The sequence below is a fragment of the Ooceraea biroi genome, chromosome 14, assembly GCF_003672135.1.
Source record: "Ooceraea biroi isolate clonal line C1 chromosome 14, Obir_v5.4, whole genome shotgun sequence".
Classification (NCBI taxonomy): domain Eukaryota; kingdom Metazoa; phylum Arthropoda; class Insecta; order Hymenoptera; family Formicidae; genus Ooceraea; species Ooceraea biroi.
The window spans coordinates 4,462,512-4,482,482 of NC_039519.1; the positions used below are offsets into that span (position 1 = coordinate 4,462,512).

Genomic DNA, 19,971 nt, shown 5'->3' on the forward strand with positions numbered 1-19,971 from the left:
GGATTACTAAAACTTGATATTTTCGGCGAGTGTAAGAGTCCTTAGGACATATACTACTAGTATATGTTCTAAGTAAGAGTCCAAAAGAAGAGAAGAAAAGAGTATCGGATCGGTTTTCCAGATGGTTATTTGTAAGGTGCTAACCAAATGTTTCTTGCGAGAACGTCACGCCTGACCTGGCCATCTATCGGTCGCTTGGTGAATCAGAGGCGGAAAACACACTTGTGTTGATTTTTGTCTCTTATTGTTCCATAATCGAGTACATTGAAATGTATATGATATAAAAATAATTACTACTCGCAAATTAAGTAGAAATTACTATTCTTTCTACATTAAGTATATAACGTACATTATAATATGATAAACTACGTATGGCCCGATGTAGGACCAGATGTGGGAAACCTTTAGCTCTAAATTTTAAAAAATATCAGGATGAAGGAATAAGATCCTTAGTAGGTACTAATAATGTGAACCTCAACGAAATTTGTACTTTGAAATATCAGGCATAACGTAAGAAGGTCCTAATATGTTCCTTATTATTTTAACCCTAAAAAGGTCATACATATTTGAACCTGATGAGGATATTCTTAGGTATACCTTATTCAGGATTACCTTGCGCCAACCACGTCAGGTCCTTATAACATATTAGGTAAGCCTGACAACGTTTCTAGTCGGGTAAGGGATTCGTTCATGACAATGAAATACTATTATTATATTAATGAAATATACCATCGTTGAAGTACCGGATACCATAATGACTAATATTTATAAAAAATTTCCACGCTCTACTTAAATGATTAAGTGGGCGAATGAGCGGAAGGGGGAGAGACAGCGTGACGCGCGGACGACGAAATTTGACATGAGGATCGAACAGTTTCGCGACTGCCGAGTCGTTGAAAACTGCAAAAGCCGATGCCAGGGGCAGCGAGTTGCGAATTATTGCGCAATATTGCACTCGCAGAGGCGATCCCGACTTTCCAGCCAGCAATGAGCAGCGGAAGCGACGACGAATGAATTATTTCTCGATCTCGATCGCATAAGTGCCGCATAGTTGCCGTGTAGATGCGCATCGATTTACACGGATCGCTTCGGCGTATTTTTAGAATCGTTGCGTCGTATAAAACACCGCGGCCGAGGAGAGAAAGTTCAGAAACGTCGTGTCAAAGGATATTTTTGGATCGTTGTAGCGAGCGTGCATCGCACGTACCGCGCGGGCGCGCGGGCGGCCGCGCAGCGGTTTACGCTCCGCTTGAAAACGACGGGCACGGGCACGAGCAGCGGCAACACAGCGAGAACGAGAACGACAACCACGAGGACAACGACAACGGCTACGCTCGATCTTGCTTAGTAGTATCGACTTTCTCGAAACACCGGCTCGCGTAGAGAGATGACGGTAAATCTCGATGGAAAAGCGACCGTAAGAAAAGTTAAAGATACCGTTCGCGCGTGTTTCTATGTAGTGGGAGGCGTGGGGGGGCGGGAGGGGGAGGGGGGGAGAAAAAGCGGAACGCGTTCGTGCGCTACTTTAAACCCGGAACGGACGAGTCTTGCCGTGCGCGCGATACCTCGCCGTTATCGATTAAAACGCCCCACCTGCTGGAGGTTATAAAAACCGAAAGGGCCGTTCCGCTTGTGTACTTTGCTCTCTCCCTCTTTTCTGCGTGTGTCCGTACGTGTGTGCGTGCGCGCGCCCGTGGCATGTCCGTGATTCGAACCCCGTAAATCAACGTCGGTCGGTCGCTCGGTTGGTTGGTGACCTCGCGCGACGACTCCGACACACGACCAGCAATTATTCATTCCGCGAGTTTCCGAATCTTGTTACGTCTCGGATATGACAGCGATATTCTACCTCGCGATTCCGTATTCGCCCGCCGCCGCCGCCGCCGCCGCCGCCGCCGCGCGCGGCCGACTGACATTCAATTTTAACTGGTTATAATCTGACATTCGTAGAATTACGTGGAATCCTATTCCCTTTATTATTAAGGCTTCGTCTGCGGACGAGAGGAGATACGTGTTTAGCCTATTATGCGCTATTCCGCGTCTCTTTCATCTCGGGCAGATTTAAGGGGGGAGCCTGCTTTAGAACGTTGAAAATAAGGTATAATTTTACGAATTTTGTTGGAGAAACTATACAGTGGACATTATAAAACTTTGATGCATTTATTAGTACATGTTTAAAGATAAAAAAATATTTTTTTATTTAAATATATCGCCTGTAGAGGTCGTCCTGGAGGCATTGTAAATTGGTGAGCATTCTCCTGCCTCCAAATTTCATCCAAACTGAAAAATTGAAATATTTTCTCGTTATTTATGAATTCCCATCGTCGATGAACCTTTAATATTCATAAAAACATTAAGTTAAACAATTACTTTTGCATGAAAAAGTTCAAAAATTTTGCCTAAAAATCGTACTTTTGTGTTCTAAGCTCCACCATTCTGGCACTTTTCAACTCTTTTCTTCTCTCTTTGGTTCATCGACGATGGGAATTCATAAATAACGAGAACACATTTCAATTTTTCAGTTTAGACGAAATTTGGAGGCAGGAGAATGCTCACCAATTTGCAATGCCGGCGACGCGGCTGCACTAAGATTTCTCCAGGACGACCTCTACGAGCGATATATTCAACTCAAAAAATAATTTTTTTTATCTTTAAACATGTACTAATAAATGCATTGTAAATTGGCGAGCATTCTCCTGCCTCCAAATTTCATCCAAACTGAAAAATTGAAATATTTTCTCGTTATTTATGAATTCCCATCGTCGATGAACCTTTAATATTCATAAAAACATTAAGTTAAACAATTACTTTTGCATGAAAAAGTTCAACAACTTTGCCTAAAAATCGTACTTTTGTGTTCTAAGCTCCACCATTTTGGCACTTTTCAACTTTTTTCTTCTCTCTTTGGTTCATCGACGATGGGAACTCATAAATAACGAGAACATATTTCAATTTTTCAGTTTAGACGAAATTTGGAGGCAGGAGAATGCTCACCAATTTGCAATGCCGGCGACGCGGCTGCACTAAGATTTCTCCAGGACGACCTCTACGAGCGATATATTCAAATCAAAAAATAATTTTTTTATCTTTAAACATGTACTAATAAATGCATTGTAAATTGGCGAGCATTCTTCTGCCTCCAAATTTCATCCAAACTGAAAAATTGAAATATTTTCTCGTTATTTATGAATTCCCATCGTCGATGAACCTTTAATATTCATAAAAACATTAAGTTAAACAATTACTTTTGCATGAAAAAGTTCAACAACTTTGCCTAAAAATCGTACTTTTGTGTTCTAAGCTCCACCATTTTGGCACTTTTCAACTTTTTTCTTCTCTCTTTGGTTCATCGACGATGGGAACTCATAAATAACGAGAACATATTTCAATTTTTCAGTTTAGACGAAATTTGGAGGCAGGAGAATGCTCACCAATTTGCAATGCCGGCGACGCGGCTGCACTAAGATTTCTCCAGGACGACCTCTACGAGCGATATATTCAAATCAAAAAATAATTTTTTTTATCTTTAAACATGTACTAATAAATGCATTGTAAATTGGCGAGCATTCTTCTGCCTCCAAATTTCATCCAAACTGAAAAATTGAAATATTTTCTCGTTATTTATGAATTCCCATCGTCGATGAACCTTTAATATTCATAAAAACATTAAGTTAAACAATTATTTTTGCATGAAAAAGTTCAACAACTTTGCCTAAAAATCGTACTTTTGTGTTCTAAGCTCCACCATTTTGGCACTTTTCAACTTTTTTCTTCTCTCTTTGGTTCATCGACGATGGGAACTCATAAATAACGAGAACATATTTCAATTTTTCAGTTTAGACGAAATTTGGAGGCAGGAGAATGCTCACCAATTTGCAATGCCGGCGACGCGGCTGCACTAAGATTTCTCCAGGACGACCTCTACAAGCGATACATTCAAATCAAAAAATAATTTTTTTTATCTTTAAACATGTACTAATAAATGCATTGTAAATTGGTGAGCATTCTCCTGCCTCCAAATTTCATCCAAACTGAAAAATTGAAATATTTTCTCGTTATTTATGAATTCCCATCGTCGATGAACCTTTAATATTCATAAAAACATTAAGTTAAACAATTATTTTTGCATGAAAAAGTTCAACAACTTTGCCTAAAAATCGTACTTTTGTGTTCTAAGCTCCACCATTTTGGCACTTTTCAACTTTTTTCTTCTCTCTTTGGTTCATCGACGATGGGAACTCATAAATAACGAGAACATATTTCAATTTTTCAGTTTAGACGAAATTTGGAGGCAGGAGAATGCTCAGCAATTTGCAATGCCGGCGACGCGGCTGCACTAAGATTTCTCCAGGACGACCTCTACAAGCGATACATTCAAATAAAAAAATAATTTTTTTATCTTTAAACATGTACTAATAAATGCATAAAAGTTTTATAATGATCCGCTGTATAGTTTCTCCAAAAACAATTCGTAAAATATACCTTATTTTCAGCGTTCTAAAGCAGGCTCCCCCCTTAAGTGTCTTGGAGGGATAACATTCTCTGATCTTCGAAAATTAATTTTTCGCCGAGGAAGAGAGTTAAATTTTGTTCCTCATTTCGACTTATTTTTTTCCTTCACGTAGCTTCGACATCTCGTCAGTCATGCTGTCGATAAAATGGATCACCCTGTACATAATGCATCCTCGCTAGCGATTGCACACGGACGACGGACAACGTTGGGCCGCGACTGGCGCTCGCTGATGCGCCAAGTCAAAATAAACGATGCTCTTCTGTCTTCATTGCCGCCGCCGCCGCTCCCAGGAGCGGCGGAATCGTTGGTGCAACGCCCCGCCCAATAAGAATCCCGTTTTTTCTTGAATCTTCAACAGACGCTATCACCGCTCGTCGCGTGGAGCCCATCTTAGATAATGTACGCGGCGTTTTGTTAACGGGATGTATGTTGGTTAATTGCACGTGCATTCCGATTCCTCGAATTCTTGTGTGTATCAGGCCTAAGAATAGCACGCCGGTAAATTATTATCGCTCATTGTGCATCATAAACTTATTATATTTATCGAGAGAAGGATTAGGTGACCAACGCAAGGTCGTTTTCTAGTCGATCGATATGTCAGTAACAAATAAACGCACGCAACATTTCAACACGCCTTACGAACGTGTCTCCCGACGCGACGTCCCTTCGCAATTTTAACGGAGATAAGGAGAGGAGTATTTTAACGAGCGGCGCACAAGGCGGGGAAAAGCGTGGATTCGCGGCCAACTTCGTGTCGCTTCGTGTACGCGCGCGGGCCTGTTTTTCGCCGTGTCGGCGCGCGTAAACGGCGGTTTTTAGAAAGTACAACGTCGCTCTCGTCGCCAAATATATTTCAACCGGATTATTATTATCTCGCGAAACCCAGAACGGTCGATAGCTCCGTCGTGGCGGTCGTGACTCAAAGTCGAGCCGAGCCGAGAGCAGTCGAACCGAACCGAACCCGAGAACGCGGGGTCGTGTCACTCTTCGACGCGTGAAAAGGGTGATCGCTAGAGACGACAGCACGTCGCGACGAAGATGTAAGACCGTAGGGTCGGTCCACAATCGCGACGTTCATACGCACGTGACCATCTCGACCCGAATCGAGGCACGGCGCGACCCAACCGCAACGAATCTCCCAACGTTTCCTACTCGAACGTTAATTCCAGAATATTAAAAAGTAATGGGTGAATAAAACTATGAAAAGTCTTGCTAAAATATTATTTAGAAGGAGATCGATGTAGAGGAGAAACGCAGACCGTTAAATTTCGAGTTCTACGTGTTTCGTCTGGACAGATTTGAAAATTCGATATTTTCGCTTCCTCAAAAATCGGATATGTCGTATGCTGCAAGAAACTATTAGTGCCCATTATCATGCTTGTATCTGACAAAAATATCAGATACGATATCGATTTCAGGCGACGTCGTCGCAGCCGGTCTGAATAAGTCAACGAACTGCAGCCTTCATTCTGATAGGTCGCTTTATTTTCGAACAGGCCTAGTTCCGGTACATTTTCCAAACCAGTCTCTCGGTGTTTACCGCGTTTTGTGCCGCGATCATTGGCGGGTGTACGTAGACATTCCTGGTCTCATCTCGCATAAATCCCAATCTTTAAGTTTCCTCTTTCTCGCGGAACGCAACGAGACGGAGGAATAGTTCCGATTGTACCAATTAGCATAGAACCGATGAAAATGGAAAGAAATTAGTCTTTTATGTTCTAAGGAACGTAATGCATGCTATGCTATTTCGAGGTCACATTAAAAGGTTAATCTCGCATGAGTAATGTGGGTTGTAATGGAACCCAAGATAACGAATTGGTCGTTACAGCGATAGCTTAATACAATGTAACTTCCATTTAGTAGTCAAAAGTATGCTAGAACTGCCCTCCTTAGCAAAGCCTTCGTGTTTTAAACATTTTATGCTAACAAGAGTACGGAAATGTGCCTAATGCAAGAATAAATTGTGGAAGAGCACAAAATATTGAGAAAAAAACGATTCTTGTAATTTTTTAATTTTTAATACCACCATTTCTCTCCAACCTGCGACGGCTACATGATCTCGCCCGTAAGAGAGCGTTAAGGGGATCCTGGAGTGGCCAGTGAACTCCGTCGCGGCGTCTGAATTACCGGCGGAATCGATGATTTTCCTGTATTTTCTTTTTATTGAATTCACAGAATGAAAAATCCTTTTCCACGATGAAAGTACACGCAATACTGCAATGTAAAAAGCAGGACTTAACTTTCCAAACGGAAAAAAATCACAATTTTGGATTCAGCCGCGATTTCACAGGCATACGTAGGCACGAAATGATCACGAATCTTTCTGCACTAATTACTTTTACACTAGGCTTCTAAACTCATTTCTAAAAGCTTCCCCATATTCTTTCATTTTGTTCCGTCCTTGCGATTATCGAATTTTGGCCACACAAACTGCAAAACCTTTATATTAAGAACATTAATGTACGAGGTGACGTCACAATAAGCCGATAATAAAACTGTAAATTTTTTTGTCGTTTTTAACATAAAGTCGAGTTTCGCTCGGTATATTTCTTTGTATACTTTAATCGTGGAGAAGGATTTTTCATTCTATACAATCGTTAAAGAGTAATTAGTACAGTAAAATCGACCAATTCCGTCGGTAATACAGACGACTCCAGGATCCCCTTAAGAAGCTGTGGAAGAGGCCTGTTGATGGCGGCGGTGCACGTCTCGAGGTATAACACAAAAGAATTCAATTCATAACGAACAAAACGAGACTGGTAATGAAACGCATTGTGATCTCGCGCTGCGGCCGCTTACATCACGCTCAGCGACATTTGCTCTATCTCGATAACAAATAATCTTGCGCGGATCCCAGCACTGCGCGAGCGAGGAATGATGCCGGCACTATCAAAAAACGCAGATAGAAGAGTCTGCGTTGCGCAAGGAAAAAAAAACGGAAAAGCTCGCGAGCGTGAAAGAGTCTAGAAGGATTTTATTTCCGAGCCACAAGCGATGGAAAATAAATCTGTAATTTTTTTATTAAATTAACTGGAGAGAGACGCAAATAGACGGAGGAAAGGCGACCTGCTAAATACCACTTTATTTTTGGATTTTATCTCGTGACTGAAGACGCGAAATAAAAATCTGCACTTATAAATGTCCGCTAGGGCTACTATCAGGCCCTATTTATCATAATTTTCGGTTTCCACGTAAATAGCATTCTCCGCAGCCGCAAAAATTGAACTATTTTTTATCTCCGCGCATTTTTCATTTTCAGTCGTATACCGACTTCCATCGGACTAGCTCTACGCTCGCAATGAACTTAATACGTACATCCATCACCAGATCGATGCCTGTATGCGTGCGGCAGGCTATAAACGGCGTTATAAGTGTTCACCCGCCGCGCGCGCGCGCGCGCGCATGTGTGTATGCGCATCAGCGTGCTCGTGCATGGAACGGGGCCAGGCTAGCCAGTTGCGTTTGAGGAAAACCTCGAATCGAGCGATAATCCGTCGGTCGTTGATGCTTCGCTACGCTCGTCTTTCTCCAAGCGAGCGAGACGAGAAGAGTTGACGCCTTTTGCCTCCCCTTTTCCTTTGGGGATACCTGCCTTTTGGCAACATTTTACGCCCCGTGCCCCCCCCCCTCTTTTCCATTTCATTTCCACTCTATTCGACAAAACATCCAAGACTGCCGTAGCCGATGACGTCTCGCGTTATGTCCAAACTATCGGAACTTCCTGAATGACTGACTGTTGATAGCGAGACGTTAGCGACCAGCTCTCGTCCGACTGCGAAATGCAGAATAATAATAATAATAATAATATGCGTGCGTGAGTGTGGGAAGCACGTATGATAATTTCGATTCGACTTTGATCCGGGAAAGAGTAATTGGAGTGACGCAACAATATCGCAAACGCAACGGTATCGCGACACATCGACAATTTTGTCGAAGAGAATCGGAAAAAACGGGACAGGGTGTAATGCGAACTATTAGATTCTCGGATTCGTGAGAATCCGCTGGTCGCGTAATCCAGCGTTATCGCTAATTGCGACAGCCTCGGTTGTTTGCCAAAATTCAGGCGTGGATGTGCTTCTTTTCGAGCTTACGTCTGAGTCATACGTGACGATGCAAAAATCTGATAAACGAGGACGTCATATCTCCCGATATATATTTTTCTCCGAACAGGAAATCGCTAATGGCCAGCTCCGGAATAAAGTAACGTCGTGAAGTAGCAAGTAACAATCTGAGGAAATCGATACGTGTCCACGCAAAAGCAAGCTATGACGACGCCATGGGCCAACGGCGCCGCCTTTCTCTTCGCCGAAAATATCAAATTATACTTCTGCTCGTAAACGGGACAGCACAATTCACGTGCCTCGTGAACCATTTTCATCGTCGTAAATGAAGGTTCAATTATAAAGTAATATAAAAATTGCAAACCAATATAAACTGTATAATAAACACACGAAATGACATATAAAATAACAATGTATTTTTCCTACGTATCAACACATACGTGACGATAAAACGTTTTCTCATTCTCTTCTCTGGAAAATATTTATGCAGAACGTATTGTTATTATAATTAATAATTTATGACTTTTGCGCTTTATTGCGCATAGAATGCTACCAAGCGAATTAATAATTAACGCTCTTTTGCATCGAATTGTTGCGAGTGACCGTATCTTGAAAAAGCGTGCCGTTGGAAACACCGTAATGCCTTTCGGTGTTGCCAAAGCTCTCACGGCAAACGGAAGATATAGGCGTAGGTAGATCTGGCAACGCGGAAAGGAACGCTGCTAGCTGGCCGGACTGTTTTCGTGACACGCGTTGCTTTAACCCTTTCGAAGACTCAGCGCACACCCAGTGCCAGCCAAGAATTGAGAACATGGACCCGTCATTTTCCCGATATATTCAAGTTTCCTCTGTAACGTTACGGAAATTATATTTGTCCCTTTGAGGCGCGTGCTCCCGCTAAGCAGTCTCATTTAATCACCTGCTCGAATGTGTGAGAGAGAGAGACTGCATAATTAAATTAGTCAAAGTACATTCATGCGTATAATGCAGCTCTATCTCTCAACGTTCTACATTAGAACGTTGCGAAACCATGTGACGAAAACGATCGAAACGAATTCAATCTAAGCTGATCTGCGGCCTGGAAGACTAAAATCACCAAAATTCCCGTGTTTTCCACGGGCGGGGTACACGTGAGAGCGATGACAAAGAGAAGCTGTGTCTCTTTGGGAAACGGGCGCAGAAACGTAGAAACGCGTCATTACGCGACATGCGTGAATTACGTAATTATCTTTCTATCGAAAGGCTAAGGCCTGGCGAGAGGAGAAACAGAGAGGGAGGGAGAGGGAGAGAGATTACGCGAAATTTACACGTATGATAAAATTGATGGCTCGCTTGCACGACGGCCTCTGCGCCGATGGCGAAGCGGGGCGAAACCTTGCGAAATATTTTCTGACTTCCGATAGTGTCGCGTATGGTAAACGCTCGTGCGAGTCGCCGATATATTCGGCAGAAACATCGTAGCTTTTTCAAGCTTTCAGCTGTGAGCCGCATTTGCCTATTTTTACACAATAAACCTTCGAAGAACAAGAAAACAGGAAAAATCGCGTTAAAAAGTAAAAAATAAAAAATCATATTAGAGATCGAAACAGTATATCTGAAAAATTCGATAAGATGTACTGTGTGTGTGTGTACATAATTACTAAATAGATAACTCGACATGGAACTGCGCAATTATCAAAATAAATGAGACTAACAAATAACAATGTAGATTTAAGACGGAAATCGTCATCGAATGTGAAACTAGCGATTTATCGCAGCGCACATTTTCGATAAGGACACATGTGTGCAAGGTATGATACAATAAAATACTTTTAATAATACGATACGCCGATATGTAGGTGCAGCTTTCCACGCGCTAGCACAACCAAAAAGGTTTTCGAGCGAATTGGCCTACTAAGTATGCGACGTTTCCACACGAGATCGATAGGCAGCGCTGTTTTTCTCGATTAAAGTATCCGGCAGATAACTGATAGCGTACCTACTTGATCGTCACACGAATACGAACTTATATAACACTGGGCGTGTGCCCCGAAATTAAATGTTCGGGATATTCTCAGTATTGAGGACGATCGTACATGAATTCTTTCCTACTTATTTTTATCGAAATAGAGCATCTATTTATACGTGGCGCAGGATCTCCAAATGTACGGTGAAGATAAAAAGTGGGTTGCACAGAAACTACGAAGCATCGGATAATTCCGAAATGATTTCGTCCCCGCTCGAATTCCTCTCTGTTCACGGAAAACAATTCGGTAAAGAATTAAGGGGGGAGCCTGCTTTAGAACGCTGAAAATAAGGTATATTTTACGAATTGTTTTTGGAGAAACTATACAGCGGATCATTATAAAACTTTTATGCATTTATTAGTACATGTTTAAAGATAAAAAATTATTTTTTTATTTGAATGTATCGCTCGTAGAGGTCGTCCTGGAGAAATCTTAGTGCAGCCGCGTCGCCGGCATTGCAAATTGGTGAGCATTCTCCTGCCTCCAAATTTCGTCTAAACTGAAAAATTGAAATATGTTCTCGTTATTTATGAGTTCCCATCGTCGATGAACCAAAGAGAGAAGAAAAAAGTTGAAAAGTGCCAAAATGGTGGAGCTTAGAACACAAAAGTACGATTTTTAGGCAAAGTTGTTGAACTTTTTCATGCAAAAGTAATTGTTTAACTTAATGTTTTTATGAATATTAAAGGTTCATCGACGATGGGAATTCATAAATAACGAGAAAATATTTCAATTTTTCAGTTTGGATGAAATTTGGAGGCAGGAGAATGCTCGCCAATTTACAATGCATTTATTAGTACATGTTTAAAGATAAAAAAATTATTTTTTTATTTGAATGTATCGCTCGTAGAGGTCGTCCTGGAGAAATCTTAGTGCAGCCGCGTCGCCGGCATTGCAAATTGGTGAGCATCCTCCTGCCTCCAAATTTCGTCTAAACTGAAAAATTGAAATATTTTCTCGTTATTTATGAATTCCCATCGTCGATGAACCAAAGAGAGAAGAAAAAAGTTGAAAAGTGCCAGAATGGTGGAGCTTAGAACACAAAAGTACGAGTTTTAGGCAAAGTTGTTGAACTTTTTCATGCAAAAGTAATTGTTTAACTTAATGTTTTTATGAATATTAAAGGTTCATCGACGATGGGAATTCATAAATAACGAGAAAATATTTCAATTTTTCAGTTTGGATGAAATTTGGAGGCAGGAGAATGCTCGCCAATTTACAATGCATTTATTAGTACATGTTTAAAGATAAAAAAAATTATTTTTTGATTTGAATATATCGCTCGTAGAGGTCGTCCTGGAGAAATCTTAGTGCAGCCGCGTCGCCGGCATTGCAAATTGGTGAGCATTCTCCTGCCTCCAAATTTCGTCTAAACTGAAAAATTGAAATATGTTCTCGTTATTTATGAGTTCCCATCGTCGATGAACCAAAGAGAGAAGAAAAAAGTTGAAAAGTGCCAAAATGGTGGAGCTTAGAACACAAAAGTACGATTTTTAGGCAAAGTTGTTGAACTTTTTCATGCAAAAGTAATTGTTTAACTTAATGTTTTTATGAATATTAAAGGTTCATCGACGATGGGAATTCATAAATAACGAGAAAATATTTCAATTTTTCAGTTTGGATGAAATTTGGAGGCAGGAGAATGCTCACCAATTTACAATGCCTCCAGGACGACCTCTACAGGCGATATATTTAAATAAAAAAATAATTTTTTTTATCTTTAAACATGTACTAATAAATGCATCAAAGTTTTATAATGATCCGCTGTATAGTTTCTCCAAAAAAAATTCGTAAAATTATACCTTATTTTCAACGTTCTAAAGCAGGCTCCCCCCTTAATACGGTACAGAGAGTTGTACCGAATAGACTAGTCACAGATTGCAGGATACTCGGACACTCGGTATATGTCCAGAAATATTGTGGAAGTAGAGCTTTTCTAACAGAGCACGGGCCCCGGAGGCCAAGAATGTTCCGCGCGCGACGGCGGCGGCCATCTCGTAAGGTCGTTTCGAGCTGGCCAACGTATACAGGGTGTATCAAATGTCGCGCACTATCTCTCGGCCTAGCGAACGTTAAAGGCCAAACTAAGTAGAATGCCGCTTACTTCAATGTCGAGACATTCATTAGATATGCGAGGACGAGGCATTCAAAGTGACGACGCGAGGGTATCTCCAAAACCGCGCGAAAAAAATGTTGCAGAGATACATAGTTGTAAAATTCGAGAGGCAACATTCCATGTTAATTACAATGGTCACGTGATTTTGCAGAAATTGCAGCAGAGGAGAATTTCAACAGAGAACCGATCGGTGAAAGAAAATATCTTCTGTGGCAAATATTTGTCAGGATATTAATTCACTCTCGTATAAATATTTCCTCGATTATTTCGAATAAACATTTAATAATTCTAATTGTACTTTTAATTGCTGAGCTATTAAGGAATTGTATATTCGAGCAAATTAACATTGATTTCATATTAAAATCTGCGAAAATTGCATTTTTGTCATCAATCCCGATTCTTGTGATTCGAAGGAAATGTATTTTTCGCTGAAAAAACGTTTATACTCGAACAGCCACCGCGAGATACGAGCGCGATTTATCTCTCTCGATTGCCGTCGGTGATGATTCGACGACGGCAGTATCGATGGCGAGGTACCTCCTTAATGATTCGATAAGACGGACCACTTGGACTGCTCGTTACACAATGTTCGGAATTTGTCGCACGTCAAGTAATATCAGCGTCAGAAACAATCGTCCAAGCCAGCTCGGCGAAACTCAAGTTTACGGCGAGCACGATTGCTGTTGCGAGATTCAAAGTGTGTGCTGACGTGTCGTCGAGAACTCACCAAAGTCACTACCTGTATTTCTAGTGGAATAATAAACTAATCAAGCAACCTGGCAACGATAAATACATAAAACGTCCCATTTTGCATTTCCATTAAAATTGTTTAATAATGTTCTCGTTTTCACATCACACTTTCTCCATTTCAATTTCGTCTTTTTGTCCTTTTAACACTTACGCACTTATCCCTCATCTCCATTTTAGCAGAGAGGAGGGAGTATAAAAAAGCGCAGATGCACAGTCTGGATTCGAGAAGAACATGAAAACGCATTAACAGAACGTGACTATATGCTTCCTCTAATTGTAAGTTTCCCTTATTTCACATTTTTGCACTTGAAACAAGAACAGTGCCAAATATGTGCTTTGACAAGGAAGGAAAGTAAGAAGACAAATGTGGAAACTAATAACGACTGCAGACCAGTATATACCATAAAATAAATAAATCACACGTAAATAAAAGATAGATTCAAGTAATAAGCAAATTCTCCAAAAATTCGCGCGACTGATACTGATTTACTGTTTGTCTTGCGGTTATTCCATACGTCGTTGCTGCGGACTAAAAGTTCCGACTCGTGCCACTTTCACTTTCAATCCACCGAGTAATGAGCTACGGGCCGAAATAACGATTGATTGATAACTCGGTGGGCCGCATAACGAGCGACTCGAAAGAAACAATGCAATTGAATCAATGTCGCAAAAGCAACGAGCGTCGATGCGAGTAAACGCGAGTCCTACCCGGGGGACTCGCGTCGTATACTTGGCAGCAAACGCCAACGTTTAAATTAGCAACGGCGTGCAAGAAAATCATAAGCGATCGCCGGCTCGATCGTGCGAGTTATGAAAAATTGTCCAGAACGAGCGGCGAACTGCAGTTCGCCGCCTCTCTTCCTGCATATCGTCACGCGGCTAGAAAAGCGTTACAATTCCGCAATTTCGACATTTTCGCGAATCAATGTCGAAATTCCAAACCGGAAATTATCAATCACCGACTCAGAAAAAAAAAGAACACAGAAAGCATTTTCAGGCTTTTCCACGAATCTATCAAAATAGAACGCAGAACGATTAAAGATAGTGTTATTTAAACAAATAATATATAAGCTTAAGGTATTTAAGATTTAGGTTTTTAATTTTGAGGACTTTAATATGGTTTGCGATCGGAATTCTTGTTGCATCGCTACGGAACGAAACTTTGTAACGATAATCTCGCGGGTTTGATCGAACGTTATGATCGTATTCTTCAAAATATGCTTTTCGACATCGTAACAGTTCTCATAAACACTTCACTTGTACTGTATAACAACAATGTGTCCTCGACGCACGTTGCACTTTTATGAGCGAGTTGCGACGAAGCCACGTAGGATTTCACCCATGATCTCGTATTTGCAAACTTCAAATCCTAGATTAGAACGTTTTCCGCGACGTGATACTCGAAAGACGGCAAACAACGGAACATAAATAAGTTACATCGTTAAAAAAAAAAACGAATATTGCGACAAAAACTCATATGCAGCACAACTTGCGTCGATGCGAGTAAACGCGAGTCCTACCCGGTGGACTCGCGTCGTATACTTGGCAGCAAACGCCAACGTTTAAATTAGCAACGGCGTGCAAGAAAATCATAAGCGATCGCCGGCTCGATCGTGCGAGTTATGAAAAATTGTCCAGAACGAGCGGCGAACTGCAGTTCGCCGCCTCTCTTCCTGCATATCGTCACGCGGCTAGAAAAGCGTTACAATTCCGCAATACATTTTCGCGAATCAATGTCGATATTCCAAACCGGAAATTATCAATCACCGATTCAGAAAAAAAAGAACACAGAAAGCATTTTCAGGCTTTTCCACGAATCTATCAAAATAGAACGCAGAACGATTAAAGATAGTGTTATTTAAACAAATAATATATAAGCTTAAGGTATTTAAGATTTAAGTTTTTAATTTTGTAGACTAATATGGTTTGCGATCGGAATTCTTGTTGCATCGCTACGGAACGAAACTTTGTAACAATAATCTCGCGGGTTTGATCGAACGTTATAATCGTATTCTTCAAAATATGCTTTTCGACATCGTAACACTGTTCTCATAAACACTTCACTTGTACTGTATAACAACAATGTGTCCTCGACGCACGTTGCACTTTTATGAGCGAGTTGCGACGAAGCCACGTAGGATTTTACCCATGATCTCGTATTTGCAAACTTCAAATCCTAGATTAGAACGTTTTCCGCGACGTGATACTCGAAAGACGGCAAACAACGGAACATAAATAAGTTACATCGTTAAAAAAAAAAACGAATATTGCGACAAAAACTCATATGCAGCACAACTTGCGTCGATGCGAGTAAACGCGAGTCCTACCCGGTGGACTCGCGTCGTATACTTGGCAGCAAACGCCAACGTTTAAATTAGCAACGGCGTGCAAGAAAATCATAAGCGATCGCCGGCTCGATCGTGCGAGTTATGAAAAATTGTCCAGAACGAGCGGCGAACTGCAGTTCGCCGCCTCTCTTCCTGCATATCGTCACGCGGCTAGAAAAGCGTTACAATTCCGCAATTTCGACATTTTCGCGAATCAATGTCGAAATTCCAAACCGGAAATTATCAATCACCGATTCAGAAAAAAAAGAACACAGAAAGCATTTTCAGGCTTTTCCACGAATCTATCAAAATAGAACGCAGAACGATTAAAGATAGTGTTATTTAAACAAATAATATATAAGCTTAAGGTATTTAAGATTTAAGTTTTTAATTTTGTAGACTAATATGGTTTGCGATCGGAATTCTTGTTGCATCGCTACGGAACGAAACTTTGTAACGATAATCTCGCGGGTTTGATCGAACGTTATAATCGTATTCTTCAAAATATGCTTTTCGACATCATAACACTGTTCTCATAAACACTTCACTTGTACTGTATAACAACAATGTGTCCTCGACGCACGTTGCACTTTTATGAGCGAGTTGCGACGAAGCCACGTAGGATTTCACCCATGATCTCGTATTTGCAAACTTCAAATCCTAGATTAGAACGTTTTCCGCGACGTGATACTCGAAAGACGGCAAACAACGGAACATAAATAAGTTACATCGTTAAAAAAAAAAACGAATATTGCGACAAAAACTCATATGCAGCACAACTTGCGTCGATGCGAGTAAACGCGAGTCCTACCCGGTGGACTCGCGTCGTATACTTGGCAGCAAACGCCAACGTTTAAATTAGCAACGGCGTGCAAGAAAATCATAAGCGATCGCCGGCTCGATCGTGCGAGTTATGAAAATTGTCCAGAACGAGCGGCGAACTGCAGTTCGCCGCCTCTCTTCCTGCATATCGTCACGCGGTTAGAAAAGCGTTACAATTCCGCAATTTCGACATTTTCGCGAATCAATGTCGAAATTCCAAACCGGAAATTATCAATCACCGATTCAGAAAAAAAAGAACACAGAAAGCATTTTCAGGCTTTTCCACGAATCTATCAAAATAGAACGCAGAACGATTAAAGATAGTGTTATTTAAACAAATAATATATAAGCTTAAGGTATTTAAGATTTAGGTTTTTAATTTTGAGGACTTTAATATGGTTTGCGATCGGAATTCTTGTTGCATCGCTACGGAACGAAACTTTGTAACGATAATCTCGCGGGTTTGATCGAACGTTATAATCGTATTCTTCAAAATATGCTTTTCGACATCGTAACAGTTCTCATAAACACTTCACTTGTACTGTATAACAACAATGTGTCCTCGACGCACGTTGCACTTTTATGAGCGAGTTGCGACGAAGCCACGTAGGATTTCACCCATGATCTCGTATTTGCAAACTTCAAATCCTAGATTAGAACGTTTTCCGCGACGTGATACTCGAAAGACGGCAAACAACGGAACATAAATAAGTTACATCGTTAAAAAAAAAAAACGAATATTGCGACAAACTCATATGCAGCACAACTTGCGTCGATGCGATCATACTGCTGAGGGAGACCCGTTGATCTCGTCACTCGCTTTGGCATGAAGCTTCACAGTCGAAGCGAGTCGATTATCGAATCAGGCATTTCGTAAAATAACAGTCAAAGAAATAGGCATCAAGGCAGGTGTTTTACGCCGCGACCCAGTTACGCGTACTTCTTTCCATTGCACATCGCGATAATACCGCGTGTTACATTAACACGCGCGTATCAGCGAGATGTTTAATATTTCCGCGAGCCATCGCGCGTGCTCGAGTGGCTAGCGGCCTACCCGCGTATCCACGACGGACATCAGAGTCCAATTCCCGATTCCTTCCGGAAAGATACAAGAGGAGCATCCTCGGGCGTCGCGCGCCGTCGGAACGACGCTCACTTCCGGCGCCTTGCTAGGTGACACCAGAGAGAGAGACTACCACGGGTCCAGAGGAGAAGCGAGTCGGGCAGGCGAAAGTCGCTGTTCGTTGTCGCACTCGGTTGAAAGACCCCTCGCGGATGAAAACGGTCATTTGTCCCTTTCGGGACACCGTCGCTCTCTAGCTTGCGGCGGACCCGAGAGCAAGCAGCTCGTCGTCCTCCGCCTCGCTTCCCCGCTGGCCCCCGCGTGTCGCACCCCGCATCGGGGCCGCAATAAAGCGCGTGATATACGTACGCGATCGTCGGTCGGGCGGTGTCGGTCGGCCTCCTCGCTATCTTCAAGTTCACACGCGGAGCGGCCGCTGCGCCGAGGTATCCCCTATTAATAGGCCCGTTATTTTCGGGGCTCTCGTAGCGTCGTGGCAGCGCGTCGGCGAGTGCGCCCCGCGTTGCTCCTGTATCTCGGCTTGCACAAAAACGCGGAGATCATCGGAGACCGCCGCGTCGGTCGCACGCATACCTTACTGAGCACACACAAAGAGAGAGAGCGCGGCGACGTGAGGCGATGACGATAACTCCGTCGACGGCGAGAATACGTGGACGGGCGGGCGCGCGACGCGGCGAGGAGACGGATTCGGTAGGAGACCCGGGACAATAGGGCAGAACCGAATGCGGGGGTGATGGGGCACCAGCACTAGCTTCAACGACGCATCATCGCGGCGAAGAAACGGGCACGGGCGCGATAGCGAGCACTCGGTCGGTAATCGCGGCACCTTTGCGCGCACGGCGCGTGTAGTAAACACGATGCGTTGTCCGATGCGTCGATTATTGCTGGCGATGGGACGATCGGAGAGGAATCGAAAAAGGTGCGAGCGAGCGAACGGAACGACGAACGGACGAGCGAGCGAGCGAATGAACGAATGAACGGACGGACGGACGGACGGGCGGATGGATGAACGAGCGCACGTATGATAAAGAATCGAACATGAACGCGGCGAGCGTGCACACGTACGTGCGGTCGAGACAAACGCGGTCACATACTGCGGCGCGACGCGACGCGACGCGGCGCATAGCGTCGCGTCGTTCTCCAAAGCCACGACAACGTTGGGAAAATGCGTGTTTCACTGTGTACACTGCACGGCGACACTATACTGTAATGCGAATGTTGGGATTTTCGGATGCAGGTGCGACCGCGGGCAACGTTTCACGTCATCTTCGTCATCATCTTCAGCTTCAGCTTCGTCTTCACCGTCGTCGTCATCGCCATCGTCGTGGCATGAGAAAGATCACTCCTTTTTCTTTTCCCTTTAGTCCCTATCCCGTTTTATCCAGGATTAAAAAAATAAGGAGAATAAGTAGGGAATAAGGGAGAGAGAGAGGGGGGGGGGAGAGAGAGAGCAAACTGGATGGAGGAAGAGGGAGAGGGAGGAAGAGAGAGAACGTATTCGTGGTGCGTAATTCACGTGTGTACGTGTACATATGTGCGTGTGGGTGCGAGGATGTGCGTGAGAAAGAAAATGAGAGATTACGCACACTCGCGTGATTGCCTAAAAGAGAGAATAAGAGAACCGAAGAAACGGCAGAGAGAGAGAGAGAGAGAGAGAGAGAGAGACGGATAAGTGCAAGGACAAAGAGAAACGGAAAAGGAGGAACAGACTTTTGTCACAAGTGCAACGACGAACGGACGTTTCGGAGCGGTTGCTCCTTCGGTGGTCCTCGAGCTGAACTTGGTGCGGAGGAGCCGTAACGCGGGACGCGACGGCGCCGCTCGCACACTTCACGGTGCAGCTGCTCGCCGAGAACTTTGCCAACGACGGCCACGACGATGACGAGAACGCTGACGGTATCGACGACGATGACGGTGATAACGAGGAGGATCCTCGTCGCTCCCGCTCGCACGCACCAATCCTCCCGAGAGGCTTACCCGCGGCGAACTACTCCCTTGGTATATCGTATTCCCTAGCGGAGAGCCGTTCTCTAACGGCGGAGAGCAGTGGCAAGCACCGCGACGACGACGACGACGATAACGACGGCGACGGCGACGGCGACGGCGACGGCTGCGGCAACGGTGGTGGCGGCGGCGGCGGCGACAGCAACAACGGCGGCGGGCCACCGCGATTAAAAAACACTCGCGTTCTCGCGCACTCGCGACCCGACGACTCGATGTCTCGCTGCGGCACGAAAATCGGCGCGGCCGGTCCACACGGCGTTTTCAGGGCCGCCAGGTTAACGTCACGAA

At 43.2% G+C, this 19,971-nt stretch overlaps 1 protein-coding gene across 7 annotated transcripts in view; it reads right to left on the minus strand.

Moving 5' to 3' along the window:
- LOC105284432 overlaps positions 1-19,650 on the minus strand; it is a 94,626-nt gene extending 74,976 nt beyond the window's left edge. For 5 of the 7 annotated variants that reach the window (XM_020033302.2, XM_020033298.2, XM_020033296.2 and 2 more), the window contains exon 1: positions 18,028-19,650. The gene's annotated coding sequence lies outside the window, so the exon portion shown is untranslated. The remainder of the gene's footprint in view (positions 1-18,027) is intronic. The other 2 variants (XM_020033304.2, XM_020033303.2) reach the window with 2 other exon arrangements.
- Between the last annotated feature and the right edge of the window lie 321 nt (positions 19,651-19,971).